The sequence below is a fragment of the Acomys minous genome (assembly GCF_964271855.1).
Source record: "Acomys minous genome assembly, chromosome: 5".
In the NCBI taxonomy this organism is placed as follows: Eukaryota; Metazoa; Chordata; class Mammalia; order Rodentia; family Muridae; genus Acomys; species Acomys minous.
Genome location: NC_140494.1, coordinates 101,411,204 through 101,431,579, shown reverse-complemented (window position 1 = coordinate 101,431,579; position 20,376 = coordinate 101,411,204). Strand labels below are relative to the sequence as shown.

The window sequence follows — 20,376 nt, the reverse complement described above, 5'->3', positions numbered from 1 at the left end:
TTCCTTTTCTTTCTTTCTTTCTTTCTTTCTTTCTTTCTTTCTTCTTTCCTCTCTTCTTCCTTTCTTCTTTCATCTTTTAAGCAGTGTTAAGAGACGATGACACTTTATCTTAATTCTGTGATCTGCACTGGACTTAGGATTCAAGGAAATTAAAAAGAAATTCTCCAAGAACTGTGCTAGAATGTTGAACTTAGAGTCAGAAGATCAGAGAGTTCAAATATACTCTTGAACATCTTCATGTTGCCTGAGCCTTTCTTCACACCCTGTTTATCAGGATGAGACACTGTCACGTGGATGTTATGCACACATGGTAATAGATATGACTTCGTCACCCTGACCTTTGGGAGTCAATTACAGGGATATTTTGGGGCGTGTGTGTGTGTGTGTGTGTGTGTGTGTGTGTGTGTGTGTGTGTGTGCGCGCGCGCGCACATGTGTGTGTTAGAATTATTCACAAACCAATATCTGGTTCTAGCCATTCCTCTATATATAGATTTAAAAATTCATACAACTCTTTATAATCATGCGTCTGGAAGTGGTAGCTCAGGCCTATCAATCCCAGTACGTGAGGGGTTGAGTCAGGGTTGTTGTGAGTTCAATCCAGCCTCTCTCAAAACTCAAAAAACAAACAAAAGAGTCCTAGAAATGCCTGTCACTGAAGAAGACTAAAGGAACACTCATTCTTCATCCTACTGAAGAGACATTCAGAGAAGACAAAATAATGGTTTTGACCAGAGCAGCCGTCCTACCAAGGTCTGCAGAGCAGCCTGGCAGCCTGTGAGAAATGCCAGCCCTGGCCTCTCTCCCAAAGGTACTGAATGCAAAGGTCTGGGTGGAGCCAGGCAGCCAGTGTCTAGCTGCCTTTCAGGGTCACTTCCTGAGCCCGAGGAGAGCAGGGGTATTGAGACAGTGAGTGGCACTGCCCTTTGGAAGGGAAGAGGAGACTGTAGGCCTGGCAGTGCGCACACACTTGCCGCTCTTCATTACGAGAGAGCAAAAGAGGAAAATGTGCCAAGGAGTTTAAAGGGCAGCTTAGGATCTGTCCCAGGAAGGACCCCTCTTCCCTCTCTTTCTCCCTCCCTTCTTTTCCCTCCATCCTTTTTCCCCCTCTCTTTTCATATTTTTCTCTCAAACAATGCACAGAGAGAGCAAGGTGATACTTTCTGTGTGTGCTTGTCTCCTGATATGACATGCGTGCACAGCGAAAAGGTGAACTTTCGAGGGAAGAGTGGTAGACTGAGAAACAAAGGCACATAGACACCCAACTCAAACAGTAGTAGCTTTTGTAAGTGTGTGCTAGTGTGCAGTTCCGGAGATCTCACCTCTAACTGCAGCTCCAGGGGACCCAGCGCCTTCCTCTGGTTTCTGTGGGCACCAGACAACCATGCAGTGTGCACATACATGCAGGCATTCACACATACACATAAAAGATATATTCTTTTTAAATAAAGAGAAAATAAGGGAAAGAGAAGGACGGGGAACAAAGGAGATGAGAGAGAGAGGGAGGGAGGCGGAGGAGGGAGAGAGGGAAGGGGAAAATAAAGAGGAACAGGAGAAGCCAGTGGTCAAGTCTCAAGACAGGAAGAGTGAAAGCATGGAGCAGGGCTTTTGAAGCTTCTGGATGCCACTGTCACCTGATACCCTAGACAGACCCCTTGGAGACTTGCAAGAATTTCGTCTTCTGTGGCCAGACTATGTAAGGGCTTTTTCATGGAGTTCAAATTATTTACAGAATCTGAAGTGAGTTGAAATGCCTTCACATGAGTTCCTTTAGGCGCTTTGTAAGTAAATCACTGGGGTGAGTACCAGGCCACAGCCACCTTCCATAACTCTCTCTTCTTACATGGACAATCATTATTCAAAGAGAAACTAGAAAGATTTGGTTTGAAGTCATATTGTGTGGTTTGAAGTCATATTGACTTTTACTTATTATTATTATTATTATTTTATTATTATTATTATTATTATTTTACAGCACAAGAATCCCAGGGCCACTTGCCCTAAAAATCCTCTTTCACAAAAGGGCAATTTACCAACCTGAAACAGAATAAGAGAGAGGCAGGCGCAGTTACTAAAAGCATCAGTAAATGTGGTGGTCATGTCCATTCCTCAGAGATGGAATTTGCCCTGTTTTAGTTAGCTGAAGCAAGGTGCTGATCCAACCAACTTTCTCTTGCTACTGTCAGTAACCTAGATGTCTAGCTATCTGCTTCCTAGCCCAGTAGGGAAGATACTGGAAGGGACACCATTTTTCCTTTTTAATATCTGAAGAATAAATAATTGACATGAGTTCTGTGGTGCAATAATATCTAGAACTATAACTTCCACAAGCTCTTAATATTTTGCTTCTCTTGGGTAAGTTTGGGTGAATCTGGTGAATTAGAAAACTTTAACGAAATATTTAGCATATTAATGTACTTATTCGGGGGAGCGAAGAAGGAATATGGAAAGATACATCACTCAGCCAGTGGGTTGCTTGTCTTGCAAGAATGAAGATTTGAGTTTAATTTGCATGGCACACATTTTAAAAAGCCAGGCATAGTGATGAATGCTTCTGGTACCAGGTCTGGGGAGAGAGAGACAGGTAAATCCCTGGGGCTTACTGTCCAGCCAGTCTAACCTAGTTCGCAAGCGCCAGACCAGTGACACACCACATCTAAGAAAGAAGAAAAGATAAATTGTTGCTAAGAAATGATATTCAAGGATATCCTCCGGCCTCAACACATAGACTTCATGGGTACCCTCACAAAACTGAGCACATGCATACACACAATAAAGTAAAATAAAATATTTTTAAAAGAGACTGGAATCTTGCCTGAGTCTAAGGATGAAGAAATGGGTATGTGGCAGGGGCGTGTAAAAAAAAAATATAAAACAGACTTCTGTAGTAAAGTAATGCGGGTTGACAATGCTAAATGTTTTCGAAGATGACTACTAATCTTTATGCATAAAAAGGTAAGGCTCGCTGCGATGATTCTCCCCGTCTATTTGTGAATGCATTTCCACAAAATTGCATCCAGTTCAGAGAAGCACATTCCAGGGGGCAGGTAGACACACAGGTGTGAAGCCCACAAGGATGAAGGGGGTTGTGTTAGTGCTGTGGGCTCAGACATCAAGCATGCAGAGCCTGATGCAGGGAAGACACTGGAGGGGCCACCCTGTTTCCCCTTTAAATATCTGAAGGATTGACAAACAGAAAGGCTATCCAAAGCGATGTATTAGCGTAAGGGGATACGGAGGAGGCCTTTGTGGTTCAGCCTTGGGAGCAAGTATTTAAACTATCTGAGCTGGGATTTCTGAGTAGGGAGGGGAGGGTGGGTAGCTTCCTCATCACTGAAAGTCTGAGGCCTCAGGATTAAAAAGGAAACTTGGCTAAAACATCTGCTGTCTGTTCTGAAGGTTGTGTTCGCCTTTGTAGTGTCTGCATTCACCTGTTAACTGGGTGGCTAAAAGTTGAGGCGGGAGGGTGTTAAGAGCTTCTCGAACCACAACTATACTCACTTCTAAAATCTTTGCAAAATAAATGTCAACGACTGTGTTTCTCATTTTATGCAAAGGTTTTGAGTCAACGTCAAAATGCTTTGGAAAAAAATAGTTACAGATAGGTGTGTTCATTTGTTTTTAGTAATCGTGGCAGCACAACATTTAAGACAGATTAACTTCAGGAGGAAAAGTGGTTGCTTTGGAGGCTAAAGGTTCCTATTCTGCGCTGCCTGCTCTTATGGGGACCTTCTCTTGGTTACAGTGCTGTCTGGCAGAAGTGTGGGTGGAGGAAGAGCTGGATGCAGGAAACAGTAGGAGAGATTAGGTAGACCCAATATCTGGCTTTTGTTATAATCAGCTGAGAAATCAGGCTTCCCCAAGAAATACCTTCATCCTTCTAAAGGCACAACCCAAAACAGCCTAAGGTATTCAAGTAGGCCCGCGTCTTGACAGTGCCAAACCACCTCCCTACAATGGTATCTTGGGAGATACATGAACCGTGGGCGAATAAACCGCCCTCAAACCATAGCAATAGGAAGGGATCTAGAACCTGGGGCCTTTCACTCATAAAGTGACATTTTCAACACATGCCTCTTGACCTTCAGGGCCTGGCTTAAGACTGAAATTTCGCCCCAATGACGAATTAAGATAGTTGATCTATTCAAGTGCCTTAAGTACCATCTAAACTCATAACTCACTCCTCTACGCCCATGCTAGTGCTTTGTGAGCTCATGTGCTGATTCCACCTCTGGTAGGACCAGCAAGGCTAAAGCGGGTCATGCTCTTGGGGCGTCCAGGATGCTGTGACTATTCTGTGGTTGACTAGATCATGCCTTCCCACTAGTTACCACACTGTGGGGAGACCCAAGAACATCTGTGGGGCCCAAGACGTGCACATGAGCTGGTGAATGTATTAGTGCAGCCGACCTTTTGTTTTCATTTCCATGCTAGCACACTATGGTGACAGTGCCCCACCCCCACCACCCCCACACGTCCACACATCACTTGACTCTATGTAGCACTAGTGAAACCTTCACAATCCCAAGCTAAGTGTCTTAACCCACTCAAGCAACAGCAAGAACATGACTCTTTCAAGGGGTCCTTTAGCACCTGAATTTATCTCAAGTTTAAAAATTAACCAGAGTCACTGATGTTGGAAATAACATGGGTCTTTTGGCAGTTATTGCTCCAAAGTTGTGATGAGAAAGTTGAGAGGAGAAGCCTACGGTGAGAGGTTTCTGGCAGGCAAGATTTTAAAACTTAGCTAATTAGGAACAAAGGGTATGAACAAAACGATCTTAAATGTTATACCCAAGATGAGATATAATAGATATCAGTAATACATAATTACATGTTATATATAATTATATATTAGTAATATCACACATAGTGATATTTATACAATATGCTAGTGTTGACACATTATACATAGTAATGTAGATGTGTTACTAGTAGAGCTTGTTTTAGAGTTCTGTCTTCAGAACATTCCTCCTTTCTAAGCACAGATATGCCGCTTGGCAATCTTCGACATGCTGCACCTCACTCCACCACTATAGCTCTGCTACATCATAAAAAACTCACCAGGGCTCTGCTAAGCCAGGAAAACAAACGTCTCAAAGCACCAAAGCAGCTGGTGGCCAATATATGCATGAACTAAGTTATGCATATAGATTAATAAAAATAATTACACACACACACACAAACACATGTACACACACATACACATCTGTTAACAGGCTGGGTTGCCTGACATGTCGATACTGTAGAATGTAAGGTGCATTTCAAATGTGGTTATATAAGCTTCCTTGTTAAAGAGAAAGGAAACGGGCAAAGAAATAGGGCTTCCTTCCTTCCTTCCTTCCTTCCTTCCTTCCTTCCTTTCTTTTGTGCCATCTATTGAATTTTTCTTGAAGGCATTAGTATCCCAAGATCACCTAGTGGCACACCCTCTCTCTACAGCTTCTTTTACTTATGAAATCTGAATATACTAACAAGATGCTGGCAGATGACAGCAAATATTTTGAAAACCATTGAGTTTTCATTTGGAGGTGTATCTCTGTAACATGGAAGGACCTGAAAATATATGCGAAGCAAATGTTGCCACATTATAGGAGTTGCCTGTTTGGATCCCCTTGCTGCATATGGTAAACTGCACGTGGTTAGCCACACTTGTGCAATTCAGGGCAGCTGGATGTATCCTGGGATTTATTAAAATGTAAATGACAAAGCAGAGAGGAATGTTCAGACAATTGGATTACTCCATTGACTGAGTGCCCTATACCGTATCTATTTTTGTCCAAGCATTGGTGGCTCCTGCTGTGGAATGCCAAATGGAATATTCCATTGCGGGCCATGGGGTGGGGGGGACTTGCTTTAAGGAAATTGAAACCTGATTGTTTAATTTTTAATTTGTCTCTCCCAAAGCAGCAGTTTGTCAATATTTTGTGTAAGAAAATATGATAATTTTTGGCCTGTGATTATTAGAAGACAATCATTCTCAGCCATTTATTCAGTGTCTGTTATTGGGCCTATAACTTCATTCATGAAAATAATGATTCATGTGCTTGTTCTGTGCTGGGCCTTGGCTTGTTGGAAATAAGAACGTTATGCAGTGAGCGTGCATATACGTGACATGGCAGTGAGCGTGCACAATCCAGGAGATGATTTCCTGATGGGAAATTTTTATGCATTCCAGAAAGGAGAAGGCAGAGAGGTGGGTGCCTTTATGAAGAGATTGAATTTAGAAAGAATGGGAGCCAGCTGTTTTTCCTCTCCATGGGGAACAAGACAAAATGGGATTAGACAACAGCGTGAGGGATTTGGAACAGAAATACGAATTTCCCAACTCCATAGACTCCTCAACACCAAAATGTGCTTCGAAAGAAGTGTGTGGACAGTGGTTGGATTTTTTTTTCATGACTTTAGAAAAGCAGTTCTCAACCTGCAGGTTGTGACCCTCTTGGTGGTCAAAGGTCCCTTTCACAAAGGTCACCTAATACCATTGGAAAAACACAGAGAGTTACATCACAATTCATAATAGTATCAAAATTACAGTTATGAAGTAGCAACAAAAATAACGTGATGGTTCAGGTCACCACAACGTGAGGGACCGTATTAAATGGCTGCAGCTTTAGGCAGCTTGAGAACCACTGTTGCAATAGTGGAAAGGGCATGTGTTCTATGTGTGGCCCTACATGCTGTGACAAATGGGACTTAGAGGACAGTTGTATGTCCGGAACTCTCTTCAGCTAGGAGCAAAATCTGAAAGTGGGGCATGGTGGGCAGGTCACAGGAGTTACAGAGTAGCTATTTGTTAATGCCAACTTGTCTCATGGGGACAGACTGACAAACTTCACCTGTACTGTGAAATGTTACACGGAATGGAATGTCATAAAATAAGGTAGGTGGGAAGCCAAGAATGTGAGGACACAACGCACTCTTTCATCTTTCTCTTCCCACTATCACGTCTGCAATTCCCAGGCACACTGTCGTGTGTGTGTGTGTGTGCGTGTGTGTGTGTGTGTGTGTGTGTGTGATATGTACATGTGTGGGTTTTGTTTTAACAGGGAGAATCTACAGTGCTCACACTGGATGGCTGGATTTTTACAATTATGATCACAGTGGGCACTGGTTCTTTTCTGGTTTGAAGATAATTTTATTTCCTGGGAAGTTTATGATAGCAAAAAGAGTATTTGTTAAAATTAGAAACTGAGTTTGCTGATCTGGGCAACTCAGTGACTAAGTATTCATTTGTCATTCTGAGGTAATTTGACAAAATATAAAAATATGAAATGAAGATATGTTAAAGAGATGCTTTTAAATTTTCTCCTTTTGGTTCTAATCTGCTATCAGTTGCCAATACCAAATTCCTGGATTTCTTTTTTCTTTCTTTTTCTTTCTTTCTTTCTTTTTTTTTTTTGTTGTTGTTGTATTTATTGGCTTATTTACTAATTGTACTGACGAGTGCAGCTAGGACCTAGCGCTTGCTAGGTCAGTGCTTGAGCACTGGGCTTTCTCCATCTCTAGCCTTTCTTGATGTCTCATTGAATTTTCTAAGCTAAGCCTGAACTCGCTGTACTCCTGGTAGCACTTGTATTCTCAATTCTCCCCTCCCACCCCCTCTAGTAGCTAGGATTATATGCCTATACCCCCCTCCAGCCCAGCCTTCAGAGTTCACCTTAATATTATAGTCTCAGAGGTCAACAGTTTTCCACTTTATTTGCCTATTCAAAGCTCTATGAAAGCTTTGAAAAATAAAAATACTGGGTATCAGTATTTAAACACTCTAAGCAGTTACCAAGGGCGACTGAGTGTAATAACTTATATATCGGTAACTAAAATAAGCACATTCATCCTGTTTCCTGCTGCATTCCTAAGATCCAGAAAGTACCTGGCCAGTATGTGCCATATATGCAGTAAGCATGTCCCCAGTAAATAATTAATGTTGTAATAAAATCTGGCTGATCCCTCACTAAAATAGGACTGATGGAATCTCTTGTCTACCTGAGTCATTCTCATTTCCCCCTCACTCACTAAGACCTCAGCATCCTTCTTTTGTTTGCCTGTGTAATTGTAAAAACAAAGTCCTTGGTAATCCTGCTGGTTAATACCACTCACCCATCCTTGGGATGAAAAGAAGGGAATCAGTCGTGAGTATGTATCTTCAAGGCAAGGCGTCCTTACATATCCAAAGACACATCTCCTACATAACACCATACCTCAGATGAAAAGAGATCAGACTACATCTTGCTAAGGGTCCAGATGAGCCATTCATTCCACGGATATTCTGGGAGGACATACACTACACTGATAATGGCTGTTGCAGACTTTTATGCTAGTGCCCTAGGTCTCTTTACATATAATGATTTAACTTCCTCTGTATATAGTCCAGTATTTGTCAACCATGGGATAATTGAGAACTTAATCATATAAATCATATTTTTATGCTTATGGTTCAGATTAAAAAAAAATCCTGGTTTTAAAAACATCATAGGTAGAGGGTGAAATGACCAACAAAACAGAATACTTGTCTTCCAGAACTGGACAGGAAGTCTATATTAATGGGAAGTGTGTAGCCATGCTACTTATGGGGGAGGCGGGGTAGTACACTGGGCACATGTGGTCACTCAGTTCTCGAGATGTAGTCAATACAGATGAGGAACTGAAATCCATTTGATATTAACTCACCTAAGTTGAAAGAACTACATATGCTGACCAACTACCATGCGGAAGAACAAAGCTTTAGCATCTCTTACCGGGAGAAGAGACTGGGAAAGAAGCCATCATCATTCAGTGGTGAATCTAACAAGATGCTATCAAAGCACCTTGGTGAGGAAGCCAACACTCTGACAGTGATGTTTGGAATGAAGTCTTCTGAGAGGAAATGGCTGCCAGGAAGAAACTTGAAGGACAGGTGACAGACTTTGGAAGGGAGTAGACAAAAGGTCACACACTTGAGAAAAGTAAGAAAATGGAGGGAGCAGTAAGAGAATGAAGAGACGGAGAGCATGTGTTCGTAAGAAGAAGGTAGATGGTGGCTTGATGATGCAGAGAGCACTGTTGGAGGAAGAATCCAGAACATCAACTTCTCTTGGTGCCATGATATCTGAAGGCCAGTGGTAATCATAAAGGGTTTTAGCCCCTGGAGAGTGGTGTTTGTAGTGTGGAGAGTTCTCTGGGTTCCCCTTGGCACTCTAAAGGGAAATTCTGGTAGGATGATGAAGTAGTTCATCTGGAAAGACATTTTTCTTACTTTACTACCACAGAAAATGAGAGTCACACTTATCTGAATAGAAGAAAGAGGGGGCGAGTCACTGGGGGCCTTTGCTCCCAGCTACAGCAGATGGAAAACAAAGGCTGATAGTTGGCCTTTATGGATTACAAACTAGTTTCAACTTATACATATTCAAGTGAAAGAAAGCCATGAGAGCTGTCATTTCCAATAAATCAACACAAGTTCACAGTTAATGCAACATTTCTTTTTATTAGGAATCAGGGACCAACGAAAGTCTTGTAAAATGTCAACAAAGTCACACTTTGTCCTTGGGCTACTCTTTAACAACAAACCTGTTTGTTTATGAACTTTGTGAGACCCAGACCACTAGAGGCACGACCGAGACTCCATATGACAATGTCAAACAGCTAAGTGGGAAGTCACATCAACTAAATACCCAGGTATCTCAGAAAGGTTAACATCTGTCCCTGGAAAGACCCAGCTTACCTGTCTCCTTCAAGATAATAGTTGTAATTTGAACATCTATATTATCTAGATGGCCATTTTTGTTTTTTTGATGGTCACTTTCTTAATCGTTGCTAAATATCAATCAACTGCAGGATGGCTCGAAGCAAGAATGAGATTTTTAGTTCTACATTTTCATAGCCAAAGGATTTTTGAATTAGTTACATGGATAAACGAGGATTACAATACAAAGTGACTAGTGGTATTTGTTAATACTTAAGTGTTCCTGAAACAGCCATGGATAAACATACGTAACATTTGCAAATCTTTGCCATTGGTCAAACTGGTTGAAAAGATGTACAATGGAAGACTGGATCTGTGCAGGTGAACTAATAACTTCATGATTGGGGTATTATTAAAGGTACAGCATACATATGACTTTGGTTATTCTCTGTTCATTAGAGGCAGATCATTGACAACTTCTTGACCTGAATATGCTAGTTCATAGCTGTATTTCACACTGACATGAGGTGACAAAGAGGGAGGGACCTGGAGAAATCTACGAGGTTCAGTCTATACTGAATTACTTCTTTTAAGCAAATACAAGTTTATGTTTCTTTAGGGCAGGATGTAAAAGCCATTGAAAGATAACTGACAGCTTAGTTTCTGGTCCTTGCTGGGGACACTTCCAAATTTGTTGGGGCAGAGGTTGTTTGTTTTGTTGTTTGGTTGGGATGAGTGGTTGTTTGGTTTTGTTTGTTTTATATATCACTCTGAATACAGGCTGTAGATTCATGTTTTCTGTCAAAAAGATATTGTAACAGTTGACTTAATGCCCTTTTCTTACTGTTCTTAAAAACCTTGAGATTTCATGCAGAACTAAAAGTCTCATATCAAATCAAAATCAAAAGGAAATATCTAAACCGTTGGCAGGCTCTACTTCACTAAATTCTCAATTTTCTGTTATGAAAATACATTTTATCATTCTGGTCTAATTCAGCTACAAAAGTGGGAAACACTGAGGTCACAGATAAGCAGAAGAGCTCTTTGTTTTCACAGACAGGCATTAAGGGTTGAGGAGAAGGTATCAACAGTGTTGCAACTTTCACAAGAGTCTGGCTTGGGGCTTCAACTCATGAGTTTTGTGACCACAGCCTTGAATGTGCGTAGCTGCACCTAGCACCTTGGGCAGGCACTTAACCCATCAAAATCAGCTTCATCACCCGTGATGTGGATAATGTATAATTTTCATAGTAATCATAAGACGTAATATACAAAACACATCCTATATGGGATAAACCTGGTAACCAGAAATTTTCAACAGAAGAGTCATGCATTTTACACAGGTGCTGCTAATCACCTTCACCTCTGTAGTAACGAAGAACTGGAACTTTGGCTCTACTTTGGCTTAGATGACTTCAGGGGTGGGAGGGGACGATGTGTTGGGTGAAATCAAGTTGAGATGAGCATTTGTAATCTCCAAAACTCACTGAGAGGATTTCCCCTGCCATGCTCTTGCTTACAGTTATAATTAAGGAATTTTCTCCTAGCTTCCCATTTAGCTATTTTTTTAAACACCTTATAAGTTTTACTTCATATTTTCTTTTTTTTTTTTAAAGATTTATATAGTTATTTATTTATTTATTTATTTATTTATCTATTTATTTATTTATTATGTATATAGTGTTCTGTCCATATGTACACCTGCACACCAGAAGAGGGCATTAGATCACATTGTAGATGGTTGTGAACCACCATGTGGTTGCTGGGAATTGAACTCAGGACCTTTGGAAGAGCAGGTGGTGCTCTTAACCACTGAGCCATCTCTCCAGCCCTCATATTTTCTTTTTAAGGGAACATTTTTCCTTAAGCAAACCAATCTGCCTTCCTCTGAGCACATAGTCTTTGTGTTGTTTCTGTTCTTATTGTCTACTGACTCAGTTTGCCACTACATTTTAGGTAGCTTTATGTGGCTTTATCTAGCTTGATTTCCACCTTTGGAAGTAGCTACCATATGCCACAGAGCCTGGGGGCCATGATGTGGTATTTCTGTATGATAGTATGAGTGTCTCTGCAGGTTCCCTGCAACTGCTTTGCTGTCTTTCCTAAATGCTTTTCATTTTCTAGATCACTCTCAAGAACAAACACTGCATGCTGGTAAAAATCACTCTCCCCAGGAAATCCAGTGTCTTCACACATGAACACATTTGGGCACGATTGCTTTTACACTTGTACACTAACAAGCATGTCCATACTATGGTCAAAAAGGATGGTACGTGGATCTGAATGCACACACGGGAACACACACGAGGAAGGGGAACACTCGTGGGCATTCTGGGCTTTTCTGTTTCTTGCAAAGATTACTATTGGTTGCCACTGCCCCATGTGGGTGGCTGCTGGACAGGAAGGGTCTCTTCAGGTGGTCACTTGCTTTGTTTCAGCTTCATAGTTGGCATGCGCGTCCATCAGTCTAGTAGTCTCTGCAGTCTCTGTCCTTTCACTGGGGAGATGTTCCTGAGGAAGGGGGCTATAGGACAAGCTGAGAAGAACATCGGTACAACTAAAAAGATAGTAGAACATGTCACAGACAGTTATCACATGACTATTTAATGGAAGTGAATTTGTGACACCTTAGAGACAATGTTATTTCTAACTATGACGGAAATGCTACATCACTTGAACACCAAAAAGTGGCTTTCTTTCATTGTTCCCCCTGCTCAAGAATCAGTGAGGCTGTGGTCTTGTCCCAGTGTGTACGAGAGAGCCCTACTGAGAGGAGAGCTGCAGGTCTAGCCTCACTCAAACTGACCTCACAGAAAAAGAACAAAAGACCACGGGACACAGCCCCCGTCAAATAAGTCCCAGGAATGAAGGCAAACTATGTTGTGGGTGCCTCTCTGCTTAGCAGTGCAGGAGAGAACGAAGGCACTTGAATTGGGTGTTAATCTCTGAGCCTTTGAACTTGTCTTGGTGTTTCCAGTACCTGGCATAGAACATGGTACTGAAAAAGAAAGAGCAAGGGAGAAAGGGAGGGGGGCAGAGAAAAAGGGAGGAGGAGAGTTAGTAAGAAAGAGAAAGGAGAAGAAAAGGGAAGGAGAAAAGGAGAGGAAACGGAGAGAAGAGGAGAGAGAGTGGAAGAGAGGGAAGACGGGAGAAAGCAATGGAGGAGGGTAGGGGTTACTGTAATCTCGGGGCACACAGGAAGAAAATTAGTCAGATGTAAGCATATCAAAGGTGTGGGGACTAGGGAATCAAGTCTTTCTTAATTAAAAAAAAAAAAGGAGTCGGGGGAAGGGTCGCATTCTGAGAAAATGAAATGGGGTCATTTCCAGGTGGCTTTGAACGTGTCAGTGTCTCATTTGGGAAGTGTGTTGTGGTCAAGTGACCATTGTAGGCTCCCGAAAGGAACATGACCACAATTCAAATGAACCAAGAGGAACAAGAAACACAAAACATAAAGGCATCAGTCCAACGGAGAAAACAAACCACATGACAAGAAATGACAGGATAGCAGAAGGGCTGAGGGATAGGGTGTGGCCTAAACCAGAAAGGCAGGTGTCTGTCTGGATAGCTTCCAAGTCAATGTTTAAGGATATGGGTTCATAACTGAGACAGAGAATTCACTTTTCCCACTGGGGAGCTTTTTTATTTTTATTATTTTATTTTATTTTATTTTTCCTTTAGGTTATTGCACTTTATGTCACTATCCTGAAATATTCCTGAAAATGAACTCCAATCTTTAGTGTTTTCTCAACAGAACAAGGTAAAACAGATTAGTAAATACCTGAACCTAGAGGTGGGATCAGGTGTAACTTTGAAGAGCAACTGTTGGTACAAATGGGCTCCGGGTTCATGGGTTCTGGCCTGGTTCCATTTGTCCCTGTACTGTAAAATAGCTTCAACAATTCTGAGACCTTACCTACCTTGCCTGACCTGCTCACTTTACAGATAATCCTATCTGAGAAGAGGGAATATAGATGTTTCTCTCTTCCTCTGCAGGAATTGTTATGAATGAGATGTATTTTGCATGTGGTTTTTAATTTAACTAAAGCCTTTGACATCAGCTTTTTCCGTTGTACTCACATAGTGAAAATGCATCAGTAAGCTAGGCACACTGAATGGGATGCACCAGGACACATACTACGCAGCACTCAGGGCACATGGAGGACGCCGCCAGGTCTCTAGAGGAGAATGACTCAGGGTAAACACTGTGACCGGGCAATGCATTTTGGAAACAGTGATACCGAGGATGGGGTGCTAAGCTTTGGAGTACATGTAATAATCCTTCGTGACTAAATTAGCATGCGATTGTCTTAAGGAAAAACAATCCGTATCATACTTTTAGATTCATGTAGACAGTGAATATGTGAGCAGAGATATATATTTAAAAAAAAAAAAACCAAGCCGTACATTGCTTTGATGTTATATAGATCCAACCCATACAAAAATGGCTTTTACGTACTGTAAACACTATTAAAAGCAATTTTGAGCAATTGACTGTGCAGTGGACAGTAAGAGAACACAGGCAGATTGTACATGTTTGTTAAGAGTAGTAGAGTAGCATCTTCTACTCCACAGAAGGGCCTCTTGGGATCCTTTTTGTAATTTGAATGAAGAAGCAAAAAGTGAAACCCGCACACAGTCTTACTCAGTGATCATTTGCCAGCTTTGTCTCGACAAGCTCATCACCTTCTGCACACGTGGTACATGGCAAGTACCAGGCTGACCAGCCAACTCACTGTGCTCTGCCTGGGGTTTTTTTTTTCTCAATAGGTAGATCTTCGGGGGGGGGGCAGCTTACTGGAGGGGATCCCCAGTGGAACCATCAGTAGATCTCTGGAATTGTGTGGAGGCCCCAAAAGGGAACTGAAGTTAGCGCATAAGAGTCAGTTACTTGTCACGTGACATGCAAAATGGAGGGGGGGAACAGAAAAGGAATTGTTTATTATTGTTAATGGTTTGATCACTTTTATTGTATTAAAAACTATCGTCTCTGGCTAGTGCCATTTCTCTAATTCCATCAAAGGAAATGGGCTCCTTATGAGTAATATTTACTATTCTGATGTTCTCTGTGCTTCCAAGTTTTCCATAGTCAGGATGAGGACCAAATCCACAAAGAACTGCAAATATTTTTGCAAAGAATTCAAGTTTCTCCAGTGACAACCCTTTGAGAGATGATTTTGTTTTCTACATCTAGGTTCTCTACTGCCGATCTCACAGAAGCACACAGGCTGTAAAGTCCTTTTGTTCTTATATCAATTAACAAGGAATTTAAAAAAAAAATACGCCGGCTTAAAAAGCATCCTACTCAGGAGCAGTGTCAAGTGATGAGACTTTCCCAAGGGTGGGGGTGGGCGACAAACTCAAGTAGGCTACACGTAAAGGCAACGTGCAGCTATACGCGCATTAGTATAATTACAGATTGCAAATTATATCGGATGCATCTAATATCTAATTTTTTGAAAGCTGATTCCACTTGAGACTTCAATAACAGCATCAACATTTTGCAGGTGGCTTCTCTGTACAGTATCCAATGGGAATTGGTTTTCTAATGTGCTTATAGCCCTCAAGTTAAAACTGGAGCTCCCTCTTAGAGGACCAATGAACAATGAACACAGAGAATAACACCTCGACAAAGGAAATGGGGAGGGGCTGTTACCCCGGGATAACACTGACTACAGTTACTTTTTCCATCTCTACAGTGAACATGATACTTACTTGCTTCAAGCAGTAAGGAACTTCAACACACGTCATTAGAAAAATGTGAGAGAGGCTACATACACACTGAGGACACCAACTGGCAAGCTAAGGGCTTGGACGTTTCTTAGACCCATAGATAAAAGAGAAAATGTGCATCAGGGTGACATGAGATACCTTTGACTGCACACATAAAGCCTTACATTAGAATCAGCTCCTCTAAGACGTACAGTTTGTGTGTCTAAAAACGGTCCAAGCTCTGCTCTGAGGAGCCGGCTTTTGTCCTCCAGCCCTCCATGATTTAGTCACCAAACAATTAAAATATATTTGAGATCTCAGAGAACGAAGCATATTCTTCAAGGTGATTGGATCCATTTTCTTGGTTCTCTACCCCCCCCCCCCATTAAAGATCTTTCTGCTAATTAGTCAGGGTTGCTGCTGAATTATTTAATTACCTGCACTTTTGTGCGATGAAACATGTTGTCATAGCACACACTTTACAGTGCTGTGACTGCTCACAGCTAATGATGCCTCTATAGTTTGTACTTTCCTTTGTTCTGCTCATAAGTGGTTTTAGAAAAAGGGGTGGACCCGGAAGGAGGAGCCTCGGGGTTTGTGAAATAAAAATCATACATACATTCCTGGGGCATGTGCAGAATTGGACGCATTTGCATGAACTCCGGTTTAGAAAGTAAGCTGCAGTTCCATTTGGAATAAGCCAAGGCACATGTCGGTGTGACTTCAAATCCAGCCACGAGGCTCTGAGTGTACCTTGAGCATCTATCTCTCCAGTGAATACTCACTGCACTGCAATGGGGAAGGGACAACTTAATTTTTTTTTTTAAATCAGCAAGGAATGTCTTTAATGAGGAAGAAGTAAATTATGATAATTACTCTGAACGGTCGGATCCTTGAGCATTGCTAATTAGCATTTATTGCCTGGATTATGGAACAATGCGAGTGAAACCAAACTGCGATTGCCCTTTTACCTTGAAGACTTGAAAAGGCAATGGAGGAAGAAGTCTGCAGCCACCTCCCTGGCGCAGACAGCAGTCGCTCCGCCTCTCCACAGCCTGCAGATGCCCTCCTTGTGGAAACACACCCATATGGGCCTCAGCGTTTCCGTCCCATTCATCTTGTTTGTGCTCCGTTCATATTTGCATGGGTGCCATAGCCTCAGGAGACTGATGACAGGCAAGACATTTTGGCCATAATGCCATCTGAAGAGAGTGTTGCCAGGTGGGAGAGCTCAGCAATGAAGAGCTGAAACTCCACGCTCCATAAAAAGATGGAATTCTCCCAGAGAAATGTTTGACTTAAAAATAGAACAAAGACCTTGGCTCTTGGTGAATAAAATTTCACATTCCTTTCCTCATTCGCCTTTAGGACTGAAGTTTAAAAAAAAAAAAGCTGAGAAAAGATGATGGGTTTCTGGTATAAAGACACTTATTTACTTATTTATTTATTTATTTATTTATTTATTTATTTATTTTCCATTAGGAATCTGTGATGAGATAGGTTCTGAAATTAGAAAACAAAAGTTAGATGTTCACGGACAGGCTGACATCACTAAATAAATGCCACTCTTACAATTTGGCGACTGAATTTTTTAAATAAGCCAGCAGGTAGAAGGAGAGAAAGGGAAAAAAAAATTCCTGGGCCATTTATCATTCTGCAATCTGCCTTCTCCACACCCCATTATAGCGAACTAAGAGAAAAGACTAGGATCAGCCAGAAAACAGGCCCTAAATACAGTTACTGGCCTTCCGAATACCTTCTATGCTCCCCCCACCCTGGTCCTTTTTAGGGTGAAAGAATAAGTTTGACTAAATCTGTGAGGAGATTAAATAGGCTGGTGATAGAAATTAATTCTGCCGAATGAGCAAATGCATTCGAGTTGCCCAGATGCAAATAAGATAGATAATACTTTTCTTTGCCTTTGACATGCTAGGCGGATTAGTTTAGAATGTTAAATCTGATTTTATTAGAATATATTAGCAGTGTTTTAATTAATACCAATCAAACGTTTCTCTTTCCCTGGGGCTTGATATGTTCCTAACACTTTCTAAATCATCTGTTTCCTCCCCCTAGGAGAAAAAAAAAAAAAAACCTACCAAACCACCAAAGCCTTTGTTACATTCTTTTCATTTTACTGTATTCAATGGAAAACTATAAACTTTTTACAAAAAGGTGTTTTACTCATAAAATTTGTTCCAGGTGCCAGATTTAAAATGAATACTGTTTTCTAGCATGCTTTTAAAAGAGAGAGAGAGAGAGAGAGAGAGAGAGAGAGAGAGAGAGAGAGAGAAAGGAAGGAAGGAAAAGAAAAGAAAAAAGGACGAGAGATTTGAAAATTAAGCATTTGCTATATTTTCTTTGGGGGCCAAATATTGTAAAAGGGTTTCCAGTTGGTTCCTCTTGGAGCTTAACTGCACTGGTTTTGAGCAGACAGAAACGAAGGACTTTTTTTTTTTTAAAGGAGGTGGTAGTGTTAGTGAAGATGTGTGTGTGTGTGTGTGTGTGTGTGTGTGTGTGTGTGTGTGTGTGTGTGTGTGTGTTTAAGCTAGGTAAAAATATGGAGAGCCGCTGAGCCCCGTGAACTGAACTGTACCCGCTCTGCAAAGAGGTACAGGACAGCGGTCCACTCATTAGCCCTCCTCCTTTTTCTCCAGCTTCCTGTCCTTCTGCGCCCTAAGCTCCAGTTCCCTCGCTCTCTTTTCTTCCCCCAGTGCACCCCCACTGCAGCTCCCAGCCTTATTTTATCTGCCAGGCTGGATTTGCGCTTTTAAAGATCAGTATCAATAATAGCCTGCTTGTTTCGGTTACACTCTCCCTTTAAAAGACAGTCCCCTCTAATTGATGCGTCTGGGCTAGTCTAGACTGGTAGTGATTGAACCAACCACCAATTATGTTATTCATTTCACTGAACTTCACTGATGGGCTCCAGGAGGAAAAGGGGGTGTGGAGAAACCTGCCCTTGCAACGGAGCAGTTGCCTGCTGAAATATAAAAACCTGTGTGTCGCACACACTGCTGGAAGCCTGGGCACCCAGCTTTCGTCTGAGCACAGGAGCAGTCTACGTGAAATCACTGGAAAAGCAGAAGTGCCTCGGAGGACAAACTGAAGCATTTATATTGAATTATGGCCCGCTACCATTTGAAATCACAGAGAAATTACAACTATCATTGCTTTATTGATCAGGCACGCATCTCTATCAGATTGGCTGCCTACATATTGTGCCTTCAAAAGCACCAAATGTTTGCCCATCTTTCATATGTAGGCTGTGATAATATATTACCCATAAGTTAAACTGATGCACCACCATAATTTCCACATAGCTATGCATACACATTGGTTGAAATGGGGTGGAGAATCATTAATTATTTTATATAAGCTAATGGAAAAATCTTTTTTTAAAATCTATACACTTTGAATCACATTCTACCAACTGCTGCCAACTGATAGTTAAATTACAGCCATACAAGAGGCTTCAACAAAAGACACAGCACAGTTGCTGCAGACTTCTCAATTCAGCATTCTGACGCAAAATGATTTCTTGACTGCAATTGGGAGTAAATGAGTAAAATTGCAATAAGTGCTTAAAAATAGGGAAGGAGCAGTTTCCTTCACCTTCTACTCCGTGTGTACAATGAGGTTATAGCCATTCCAAAATCTTCCAGAGATAAAAGCATTTGGAGTCTGGATTGGTTTAGGTATTTTCCAAAAATGGAGAGAAAGGTTGGGCTCAGAAGAGTAAAACTGTTTAAAGGAAACAGTACGCCGAATTTTCTGCAACAAAGGAAAGGTAAGCCGTGTTCTTTTTTTTCCCCCCCAATGTGAGGCAGACCTGAAACACTGGAATTACCTTGCCATTCAAAGTTATAATCCCAGAAAACTACAAACTAGGAAATGCTAACAATTTCCTCATTAGAGGATCATTTTGAAACGCGGTTTGGTATTACCAATAACTTGGTTGGGTTGAATTAAAAATCCTGATAAAAATCTTCCCATTTTTCTAAAGGAGACTCATAGGCATTGACTCATTCTCACCCCCAAGAATGCAATAATATCAAATGCATTCAGTTATTTCTTTTATTCCATAATACCTAGAAAATACATTTTTATCCCCATCACCTTTAAGTTCATCAAGAATAACATTTTTAAAGAGGTCCAAACCAAGGAGCCAGTAGCCCTCCTTCCATTTTGTTTTTAAGAAATCTTGCAAAGTAGCACATATTTTATCTTTCCTAACCTCATAGTTTCCTTCCTTTGTATTGAATACAAAAGTTGAATATTTAACCCCTTCATTTATTCCAAACTAGTGGTTTGTGCGTACCTATGTCAGGGAAACCTATGTCTAGCTATATATGACACACATGTGGACAATGCAGATTTAATACATTCTCATGCCCATTTTAATTGGGCACAATTTTGAGATTAACTGTTGAGCTTAAAAGTTGGAGGCATGGGGCATGCTGGGACTTCAGTTGAGATGTTCTGAGGCCAAGCACCAGGTACTGAGCTGTTACTGTTACGCTCTGATAGTACTGCGTGTTGCTCTCAAGGAGGAGACCCACCAGCCTCAGTGTCAGCCATATACCTAGGAGTCCATAGCAGCCAACACGGGATGCTAACAGTCCATGCTCTACTTTTACAGAAGCCAAGAGCTGCCTCACTCTGGTCACCTGATCCCTTCTAACAATGGAAGCCTCAGAGGTATACTCCCATCACTTCAGACAAACTTTCTTTTTCTTTTCTTTCTTTCTTTTTCTTTCTTTCTTTTCCTTTCCTTTTCTTTAAAGACAAAAAGTTCCTTTCGCGACGCAAAGGCACGACTCGCAGCTCCCAAGAGCCTAACCCGTGGATTTAAACGGTAAACATCACAAGTTAGGGTCTCAGGGACTGAGGGGAGCGCAACACAGTTTTTTCTTTCTTTCTTGAGACAAAACAAAGCAAAACAAAAATGACAGGCAATTTCGGCTGCAGACTCGGGACTAAAATGCAGCAAACAGGTGGTCC

At 41.4% G+C, this 20,376-nt stretch overlaps 1 long non-coding RNA gene across 5 annotated transcripts in view; it reads right to left on the bottom strand.

Annotated features, from left to right (window-relative positions):
- The window catches only part of LOC311598598, a 512,559-nt gene that overhangs the window by 112,630 nt on the left and 379,553 nt on the right, over positions 1-20,376 (bottom strand). The window lies entirely within an intron of this gene.